This window comes from Euprymna scolopes, chromosome 13, assembly GCF_053919585.1.
Source record: "Euprymna scolopes isolate OS-2025 chromosome 13, ASM5391958v1, whole genome shotgun sequence".
Classification (NCBI taxonomy): Eukaryota; Metazoa; Mollusca; class Cephalopoda; order Sepiida; family Sepiolidae; genus Euprymna; species Euprymna scolopes.
Genome location: NC_136494.1, coordinates 74,218,277 through 74,225,337, shown reverse-complemented (window position 1 = coordinate 74,225,337; position 7,061 = coordinate 74,218,277). Strand labels below are relative to the sequence as shown.

Here is a 7,061-nt window from a genome sequence, read left to right as displayed (position 1 = left end):
ACAACGAACAATAACATAACAATAATAATAATAATAATAATAATAATAATAATAATATTAATAATAATAATAATAATGACCCTATACAACATAACTTCTCAAATGCAATTGTGATGTTAGGCTGTATAATGTGTTGACTCTAGCCAAAATCGCTTCTTCATGCTTTTATCGGATTTCTTCGATTATCCAGTATCGATAATTATCGAAGACATTCCGATACAAAACCGATTTGCAAGCTCTGCCAGTCACATAAAGTACATTTGTAGTAAATTTCATAAAAATTGACGCAGCTGTTTTTGACCCCATAGGAAACGAATTTTCTCTCACTCATAAAAACACACAGTCAAAATCTCTCTTAATATACTAGTATATATATATATATATATATATATATATATATATATATATAGACATATATATATAGTAAGTTATAAAATATATATGGCGATTAAGCTACACTGAATATTCCGTGTTTCATCCACTCTAGGACTTTTCAGGCTTATACGCATACGCCTGAAGAGTCCTAGAGTGGATGAAACGCGAAATATTCAGTGTAGCTTAATCGCCATATATATTTTATAACTTACTAACTAGCTCTACCTACGTATTGAGCACTTTTGAAGTAAATACTAAAGTTTACGCATAAATTTATACTTTCGTATATTAATTTTATGTGAGTAAATGAAGTAGTTATATATATATATGTGTGTGTGTGTGTGTGTGATGGGAGTAGACAGAGAGATCGTTATTAGGAGAGGTTATTTTGGATATTGATCTCTCAAACCCGGCTTTCTGACATTTAATGTGACAATCCGCTAATGGGCAGAGATCGTATCGTGCTAAAACAAATTACTTTCACATGTCATATACAAACTAGACATCAACACGCGAATTCTTGTTTTTCTTTCATTATTTCTATCTTTTTTTGTAAGTATTATTTATTTGGTTTACTTCGGTGAATGCGTATTTAAGAAAAAGCAGAAAATGGAATCAATATTTTGAGCAAGGAAAAAGTATGCATTTGTTTACTACAACTTTATCGATGTTTGGTTTCGTTTTTTTTTTTTTGTTTTTTTTTATTGATAACAGAAATTGGCCTCAAGAGTAGAATTCTCGTTACGATAAGGTATCATAAAAACCCACTGGTTATATGTGCCGTAATTACTAACGTAAACATCTGCAATGGTATAAATAGCAGGGGTGGTCCCCCCCCAAAAAAAAAAATGAAATGCCTCCTATTTATAATTCTGTCCGAATGGATCAGAAGGAATTGCAAATTGCATTGTTATGATGATTGAACTGATGCTTTCACGGGCATAGAATTTCATCTCTCTGATACAGATATTGGCAGTGTGAGAGACTAAAAAATACTCTGCCATATACGTGCGTCAAAAGCGGAGATGCGTCATTGAATTCAAATATGCATTGAAAATAATGGTGAGTATGTAGAGATTGGTTGGTTGTTTTACGGCATATCAACCCTTTTCGGGTTATTTAATGACGAATCCAAAGATTTGGAAGAAAAATTATTTTAATAGAATATATTTGTTGTTTTCACGTCGGTTTCTATTTAACCCATAGTTGGGACCCTAACAAGTACTACCACTGCGGGTCAGAGTGGACCTGGGAGCAATGGTAATTAAAGGGTGGCTCCACACTCCCCAAAGCCCACAAGCTGGGGCCTCACCACTGAATATAGTTTAAGGTCATATCCAGGACCCCCATTGAGGGACTTTTACCCTCTGCAGGGGGACAGTCGGCGTATTCTAATGCCCCACCGACAGGGCCGAGTATATAGAGAAATGAATTCTGGAGCACAAAATGTCGTTCATTTTAATGTTACCACTTTCATCTTCGTAGCTCTTTCTTTTAACTTTTTGAGTTATAAAATATGAGGCCTTACTCAAATATGCCATCCTCACCTGTCACTTTACCAGGCACCTCCTCAAACAACTTTCCAGCACACTTCACTCCAACCTTCTTACACACCTCCCAATATATCCGGAGTCCCATGCGATCGTGTCTTCTGCGGTACTCTCTCTGGGCTAATCCACTACACCCTGCTGCAAGGTGAGTAATTGACTGTGCGGTTTTACCACAAATCCGGCATTCTGCAGCAACTTCCTATCCTTGAACCACTTTTTTTAACAATAATGCCTGCTCTTGTGCTGCACAAACAAAAGATTCAGTACTCTTAGCCAGATACCCAGATAATAATAATAATAATAATAATAATAATAATAATAATAATAATAATAAGCTGAAATTACAATTGTAAATCAACCCTCCTACGCTCACACTCAAAAAGAAGAGTTGTCATCAATAGCCTCTGTACTAAAGAGTTGTAGAGGGTCAGGGAGGATGGATAAACTGGGGAGAGAAATCACTAACCGGACCTCCGCTGGATGAGAGCGAAGAGGACTGGGACCTTAGGGAGACTTATGGTCACCCAAATTTCAGTGAAGCCCAATGGTCGATGCCAATTCGAAATCAATGGTAAACTATTGTTGCGATAATAGAAAATTCATCTGCAAAGGTTATCGAAACAGCTGAAGACTACTAGAAATCTGGGAAGACTTGTTGTCACGCAGACTCCAAAGAACACCACATGTTGTTCCGAAAAAGAAATCTGTGATGATTCCCTGTGTAACTACACCTAGTGAGTAAATAATTATAATAATAATAATAATAATAATAATAATAATAATAATAATAATAATAGCAACAAGAACAACAACAATATTAACTAGCGGGACCTGTTGAAATAACACAGCGGACTCTTTCATATGTAATATATTTATATTGGCGTTCTGTTGATGTTCAGCGTAAATGGATACGCCATGATATTATCGTAACTCTTTTCTTTAAACTGCAAAAGTATTTATCGAAGCTAGTAGGGATACCCGGCATAGCCTGGTCGACAACTACGCTTAAATATATTTTAATTTATCCAAATTTCGTTTATATTATTACAGAATCAATTTTCTAATGATGTTTATATATGATAAAGTTGTGATTTAAGAAATTAAAAAAAAAAAAAACAATATCCATATTACTTAGGTGCATCAACTTAAATCGAATCCGAAACCAAAACTTATGAAGAAAAAAGATATACCTCCCCCACCCGTTTTTGAATTTCCAACGTCTTTTGTCGTTGCTGAAACGAAAGAGCACCACACTTTTCACAAGAAATTGTTCAAATATTTGTAGTGTTGTTTTCGTTTTCTTAATTTCATTCATCCAGAGGAAGTCTCGAAATAAAACGAAACGTTGATGAAAACATAACTCGGTTTGTTCCTTTTTATTTCTCTCTTTCTCTTAATATATATAACTTGAGTTCCTTCAGCTATAATCGAAACTGAAACCAAAACTTATATAGAATTCTTGGTAAAATTCTTTATTACAAGAAATAGTAGGTCATAACAGTTAAACGACAGACACTCGAAAGAAAAAAGATGTAAGGGTGACACATAAAAATAACACACATGCTACCGTATTAATATATACATAACACGTCTTATTCATCACTATGATTATGACAACAGCATATTCTCTTCCTTGTTTGGATTCTCACGTATATATTCATTGATATCTTATATGTTTTTATGTAGAGCGATGTGGTTCTCAGTTGATTAATTGTGTCTAACTGTGTCGGATATATACTCGAGAGTCTAAGTATGAAAAGAATATGCTGTTGTTATAGCCCTATTTATCACACATGAGTTTTCAACATATAAACTCGTATAGAACATATAGCGGTTGATACAGTGTATCCCTAATAGGTGAATACTATCAGCGACTATTGTTATTTTACACAAAGTTTATTTTTAATAATATAATATTTGATTCCAGACAGACAGACACCAAAGCTGAATTATACGATGACTAATTCAAATGTCTCTTTTATATTGCGTGTGGAATTTCCCCAGTGGCTGCCTGCCGTATTTTGTCTCAGATTGATCGTTTTATATCCAAAAAAAAAGTATAACGGGTAGTAATTGCTCATCGATAAAAATGACTCAATCAGAGATCCTTGTTTGTTCATTTAGCGCTGATTGTCAAGATCTTCGATCTCCAGACAGCATTTGATCTTTTTCTGTGAAAAGAAAGAAAACGGAAATTTCGTATAATAAAACGTAATAGAAAGGAAAAAAAATCAAAAAGATCGTTACACGATAAAATGACAGACAAAATATATAGCATCTAATAATATAATAGGTGGCTTTCATCGAAATTATCTAAAGTTTACACCTACTGATCTCTTCCAAGCTAATCCTTCGTGTTATATATATATATATATATATATATATATATATATATATATATACATATTTATATACATATATATACATATTTACACACACACACACACATATATATATACATATTTACACACACACACACATATATATATAGATATATACTTGTTTATTGTTATATAAACATGCTCACATCCCGCTGCTACAAATAGCCACTTGTTTCAATCAAACAACAGATATCATCAGGCAGCGACTTGACTATTCAAAAGTTCAATGAATAATAATAATAATAATAGTTTATTCATTGAACTTTTGAATAGTCAAGTCGTTGCCTGATGATATCTGTTGTTTGATTGAAACAAGTGGCTATTTGTAGCAGCGGGATGTGAGCATGTTTATATAACAATAAACAAGTATTATCAGCTCTTTTTATTGAGCACTATCTAACAACCTCGTTGAATTCATTAGTCCATTACTTTTGAATATAAAAAAAACCGCGTATATAGATATATATACATATTTACACACACACACACACACATATATATATATAGATATATATACATATTTACACACACACACACACACACACATATATATATATATATATATATATATATATATATATATATATATATTAGTATATTTTGGCAGCAGGTTATTATTCAAACACATCTGATTGAACACGACGGAGTTATTCTTTTACCCGATCTTAATGGATAATTTTTCAATTTGCCGGGCGGTCTTTTTAATTTCAGTGGGTAACTTATACAGTATAATGCCCAAAAACTGTTTTTCGGCCATATTGTTCTCGATCGTTTTCTATCGGTGCATCCGATCATCTTCAGGGGCGATTGTTGTTGTTTTCGTTTTTTTTTTTTGTTGTTGTTTTTTTTTTTCTATGAAGCTTAGTGTAATGATGTTGACCCACCTTTATAACAAAAACAAAAAATAAACCTAATTATTCCGACACAAATACCGATTCCGATTCCGAATCTTTATAAATTTCTAAATATTTTACTATAAAAGTGTTATTTTGTCCCGACTACTGTAAGAACACATCTTAAATGTACTCATATTTTTACAAACGTAAAAACACACTTGTGAGGGGGTGATCTGCAGACATTACTGGAAGTTTAAATCAATAAATATTTATTATTTTATTATTACTACAAGCAGTGAAATATGTTTACTTTAGTCCAAACTAAATGAAGACAAATTAAAGGAATCGGTTTTGGCGTCGGGAAATACCCTAAAATCTTTCCGATTCCGATACCCCAAATGGCTCTGATTTTTCCGATTCCCAATTCCGATTCCTATTAATTTTCCGAACACTAATATATATATATATATTAGACTAGACTACCCGCGCCCCGTTGGGTCATTATGTTATATTACCTATGGAATTAATGTATGAGCGTGACTCTTATGACGTAAAGGAAAAGCTGTTTGTAACATAACAGAAGCATTTCGATGAAATTATATTAAAATGAAAAAAGAATATAGATAGATTTCTATGAGTCGTTCTGTTTATTATAATTGATTATTTTTGAAAAAAAAACTTACAGCCGTTTAATTATAAGTGGTTTGCCATACTTCTAGGTAAATGTGCACTGAGCAGATACAATAATACTTAAATTCAAGTTAATTATAAGTGGTTTGCCATACTTCTAGGTAAATGTGCACTGAGCAGATACAATAATACTTAAATTCAAGTTAAATTCAAATTTTGATGTATCTTTTTTAATGAAATTGTTAGTTGAAAGTACAGAATAGTTAAAAAAAACTCTCCCAATGTTAAAAATGGCTTTTTAAATAGAAAATGAAAATAAAATGTTACTTAAAAACAAAAATGTTTTCGGATTTATTTATTCATGTTAAGAATGCAGATAAAAACAATGATTCTAAGTTTATTAAAAAACGGAGAAGAAAATGTAAAAAAAAAGGAAGGCGGTGAGTAAATCGCCGTTGTAAAATGCTTTTATGGTTGTCAACGGATTAAAGTAGATTTATTTGCAATAAAATTGCGTTAAATAACTTAAACGTGATACGGAAATTAACGGTGTAAAAAAAAGCAGAAAGTATTAACAATTGATTATTTGGATAATTTAAAAGCGAAAAAAAAAACAATTGGGACGCTGAAAACGTACACAGTAAAACAATACGGTGATTATTTATTTGTAACGCAAATTAAGAAAAAACATATTTTCGGGATTATTTACTTATTTTGGTAGTGTAGAAAAAATGTATGAATGTTTTTAAGAAAGGTGTATTAAAAAAGGAGAATACATTTAAATAAAAAAGGAAGGCGGTGTGTAAATCGCCGTTGTAAAATGCTCTTATAGTTGTCAAGGGGTTAAAGTTGATTTATTTGTAAGTATAGTTGTAAAATAGAATAGTTGCAAAACATCACCATCTTTCCCATCTGAAATTATAAAAAACGCGAAAAAAATTGGGACGCTGAAAACATACACAGTAAAAACAATACGTTTTATTGTCGCGTTAATTATTTAGTATAATGTATACCGTATATATGAAACAGGTCGATGATTACATGTATTATTTGTAATTATGTTTTGCGTTTGCTTCCTATATTTTGAAATTTAATTGCTTCCTATATTTTGAAATTTAAATTTAAGATATTCGCTTTTCTAAGGACGTCCGTTTGTTCGAACGAAACCGGTCCAGCGATTTGTGCTTATTTGTTTACGCTGTTATGGGTTTATGTTTATGTACGCATGCGCAACTGGAAGTCGTAAACCGGATGTTGGGTTGCAACGCCCGTTATAAGCTCATTTAAGT

The 7,061-nt window shown here is 32.1% G+C and overlaps 1 long non-coding RNA gene across 1 annotated transcript in view; it reads right to left on the bottom strand.

The window, feature by feature from the left end:
* Nucleotides 1-3,286: 3,286 nt before the first annotated feature.
* Nucleotides 3,287-7,061, bottom strand: part of LOC145292358 (uncharacterized) — a 51,014-nt gene continuing 47,239 nt past the window's right edge. The window contains exon 2 of the long non-coding RNA XR_013869583.1: nucleotides 3,287-4,096. This is a non-coding gene — a long non-coding RNA (uncharacterized LOC145292358). The remainder of the gene's footprint in view (nucleotides 4,097-7,061) is intronic.